The sequence below is a fragment of the Brassica oleracea genome, chromosome C8, assembly GCF_000695525.1.
Source record: "Brassica oleracea var. oleracea cultivar TO1000 chromosome C8, BOL, whole genome shotgun sequence".
Classification (NCBI taxonomy): domain Eukaryota; kingdom Viridiplantae; phylum Streptophyta; class Magnoliopsida; order Brassicales; family Brassicaceae; genus Brassica; species Brassica oleracea.
The window spans coordinates 297796-302669 of record NC_027755.1 but is presented as its reverse complement, the minus strand read 5'-3'; positions in this window follow the sequence as shown (position 1 = coordinate 302669).

Genomic DNA, 4874 nt, shown 5'->3' with positions numbered 1-4874 from the left:
GATGGACGATGCAGAAGTCTTGTTTTAGACACTGATCTGATTGGTCCATAAGAAGGACGATGAAGAAGCCTTTGATTTTGGTTTATTTTATACTAACCAGCCCAAAGAGGGGTTATTTGGTTTTGTTGATTTGTTTTCAGACAGGTTATGTTTTACACATGGTGGTACACGCATATCACAGCAACATCATTCAAGATTTCGTGTGTGTGTATTTGAGGTCGATGACTCAATATGTTCGATCAGATTGTGGCATGGCCGATGGTAAAGAAGAACCAACTATCATGTTCGAGGACGAAGCATATTCTGCCCAAGATCTTCATCACCCACGGATTGCAGAAAATTGGAGAGGTCCAAGGGACCCTCAGTAATGTCTAAATCAGGGGGAGTAATGTGTGTTGTACTCTTTTTCCTTCACCATGGTTTTGTCCCAATTGGGTTTTCCTGGTAAAGTTTTAATGAGGCAACATTAAAGCAGATTACAAGCTCTAAATGATTATGGCATCCAATGGGGAGTTTATGAGCCAGATTGTGGATGACTCATAACCAAGAGATTATGATTTGTAATCTTTCCATTTATCTATGACGGTGCAATCTTCTAGATAAAGAACACGTGTATTATGAATAAAGATAGACTTTTCCGTTATTTTTATAACAAAAAGAAACATTGAAAAGCGAGAATGCCACCAAAGAAAGAATATTGTCGCTGACTCGCCCAATCCTGGCGTAATATTTTAATATATCAATCACGTTTTCTTAATGATTTTTTTTTTTGTTTTGTTAAAAGGAAAAAAGAAAGTTGTCATAATAAAAATGTATACTTAAGGGAATACTATCAACTACGAGGACTAAAATTAATAGAAATATAACAAACAAAATTAAAATTTGCATGGAACAAAGAAAAAAATGAAAAATTATGTGCGTGATTAGAAAATGTAAAACGTTAAAAGAAAGAGAGAAGAAGCAAAACCATAAATAAAGGTGAATTAGGGTATTGCTCAGAGTTACGAAGCTCTTACTTAATTTTGTTCTTGGCTGGTTCCGTGACAATGGCAAGCATTGAAAGACACCTTTTGAAAATCTCCTACGAAGAATCACCACTGTGGATATCAAGTTTCCTTGATATGGAAGTTTACCGAAAGCAGTTTCCGGATGAATCGCGCCAGTGGTTCCCCTCGCCGATGAGTAACGAAATCGGGGTTGCAGCTACCAAAGCCTCTGGAGTAGTGATAATGAATCCATTACATCTGGTCAGCAGCTTGATGAACACGGTACTTATTATTATTATTTTTTTTTTTTTTTTGCTTCTTTCTCTGATTCTGTTAACTTTAGGCTCATATGTAAATGGTTATGGGTGTTACGCTAAGGTCGACTTTGTTAGAATAATGGGTTAGCAAGTTACCCTAAGGCTTGAACATGATTGTTTTAATGCTCTTTTGATTATTTTAGTTACTAAGATTGAAAAAAAAATTAAGTAGAACCATCACACGTTAAAAACCCTACTTACACGTGTCTTCTCAATCCCAATTTTATTTATTTTTATGTGCTAACAACTAACAGAGAGCTTGTTCATATATATATATATATATATATAGGGGAAGTGGAAAGATCTCTTCTCATGCATCATTGTCGATGCCGAAGGTGGCCAACTTACTCCTCATGAGATCCAAGGCACATATTCTCGACAGAATGAGGTATCTATACTATATAAAAGTTGAGTATATAAGACATCGAGAGCGTCCACGTAGGATTTAAAACTTCCAGTCGTGTTTTGACACATCAGATCTTTAATTTACTATTTTTAAATATGTCAGAATTTCCAAAACTGTTTATTTCATATAAAAAATAGAAATCAATTTAAATATGGTAAACTTACAAAATTCAAAAATTATATATAATTTAACTTAATATATAATATATTTTGTAAATTTGCATAAAATATCTTACATATATAATAATTAACTTAAAAATGCAAGATATTTTAAAAATAAGAACTACATAAATTTAAGACACGTCATTTTTAAAGTTTAGGTCATATGCTATTGAAAATATTCAATAATATGATTTAAAACACATGGGATTTAAAACAACTGATCATAAAATGGCAAATCATTATTTTATTTTAATATTTTCAAAAATGTCAATATTTCCAAAAAAAAATTTATTTCATAATAACATAGAAATCAATATATATATGGAAACCTAACAAAAATAAAAAGATTATATATAAATTAACTGAATATATAATAAATTTTCGGTTTTTTTTTAAAAAATGCAAGGCTTTCAAACAATTATAACTATAAAAATTCAAAACAGGTAATATTAATTGTTATTAATAAATTAACAAAATTTATAACCAATATCAAACAAGATAAGTTAACAAAAATAAAATATTAATAATAAATTAACTTAATATAGAAAATATTTTTAGAATTTTAACATAAAAATAAAATAAAATATAATAATAATTAATTAAAAATGTAAGACTTTCAAAATATTATAAGTAAATTAATTTAACTCATGAATTTCAAAGTTTATGCTATATGCTAATGAAAATATATGTTATATAAATGTTGAGGCAATAAGCTTTTGGGGGAGTTCGCATAGGATTTTAAACAGCCTTATATATTTTTGACAAATCATTTGTTTTCATTTATTATTTTCAAAAATGTTAATATTTCCAAAAATTGTTCATTTCAAAATAGAACATAAACCAATATCAAATTAGCTAAGTTAACAAAAGTAGAACATTACAAATAAGTTACATTAATATAAAAAATATTATTCAAAATTTAACATAAAAAATATAAATACAAAATAATAATTAATTTAAAAATGCAAGAATTTCAAAAAATTATAAATAAATAAATTTAACTCATAATTTTCAACTTTTAGGCTACATGCTAATGAAAATATTCACATATAACATGTATTATATATAAGTTGAAGGTATAAATAATTAAAAATGTTCACATAATATTTTTAAAACACCAAAAATATGCTAAATATCATTTATTTACTATATATACTATGTAAAAGTTGAGGCTATAAACCATTGAGAGCGTCCACGTACGATTTAAAACCACCAATCTTATTCTGACACATCAGCATTTTAGTTTGTTATTTCCAAAAATGTCAATGTTACCAAAAATCGTTTATTTCATAATGAAATATAAATCAATTTAAATATAGTAAATTTACAAAAGTTAAAGAATTATATATACGTTAATTTAATATATAATATATTTCCGAAAATCAACATAAAATATTTTACAAATATAATAATTAACTTAAAAATGCATGATATAATACAATTAAAACCATAAAAATTAAAAACACATGATTTTTAAATTTATGTTATATGCTATTATAACATAAATTGACATAAATACTATATGCCGTAGGGTTTAAACGACCAATCGTAGTATGACAAATTATTATTTAAGTTTACTATTTTTAAAAATGTTAATATTACCAAAAAAAAATGTTTATTTCAAACTAAAATATAAATCAATATCGAATAAGGTAAATTTACAAAAATATAAATACTATATTAAGTTAACATAATGTTTAATATTTTTCAAAAATTAAAAAATAAATAACGAAAAGAATAATTAATTTAAAAATACAAGACTTTCAAACAAGTATAACTATATAAACCTAAATTTAAACTCATGATTTTCAAAGTTTAGGTTATGTACTATTGAAAATATTCAAACTAACATATACTATATATAAGTTGATATTATAAATCATTGAGAATGTTCACATATTATTTTAAAGCACCAAAAATATACCAAATCGTTTTTCAATTTGGTATTTCTAAAAATGTTAATATTACGAAATTTTTTATTTCAAAATAAAATAATAAATAATTATTAAATAAGTTAAACTTACAAAGTTAAAAACATCATGTACAAATCTATACTATATAAAAGTTGAGGCTATAAACCATCGATTACGTCCATATAGGATTTAAACCACCAATCATAGTATGACAAATTATTATTTAAATTTACTATTTTATAAAATGTTAATATTACCAAAAAATGTTTATTTCAAACTAAAGTATAAATCAATATCGAATAAGGTAAATTTACAAAAATATAAATACTATATTAAGTTAACATAATGTTTAATATTTTTCAAAAATTAAAAAATAAATAACGAAAAAAATAATTAATTTAAAAATACAAGACTTTCAAACAAGTATAACTATATAAATCTAAATTTAAACTCATGATTTTCAAAGTTTAGGTTATATACTATTGAAAATATTCAAACTAACATATACTATATATAAGTTGATATTATAAATCATTGAGAATGTTCACATATTATTTTAAAGCACCAAAAATATACCAAATCGTTTTTCAATTTGGTATTTCTAAAAATGTTAATATTACGAAATTTTTTATTTCAAAATAAAATATAAATAATTATCAAATAAGTTAAACTTACAAAGTTAAAAACATCATGTAAAAATCTATACTATATAAAATAAAGTTTCGAAAATTAACATAAAAATAACAAACAAATATAATAGTTAATTTAAAAATGCAATACTTTCAAACAATTATAACTATATAAATCTAAAACACATGATTTACAAAATTTAGGTTATATACTGCTGAAAATATTCAACAAAAATATGTACTATATGTAATTTTATGCAATAAATCATTGAGAATATCCACATATTATTTTAAAGCACCAAAAATATACCAAATCGTTTTTCAATTTGGTATTTCTAAAAATGTTAATATTACGAAATTTTTTATTTCAAAATAAAATATAAATAATTATCAAATAAGTTAAACTTACAAAGTTAAAAACATCATGTACAAATCTATACTATATAAAATAAAGTTTCAAAA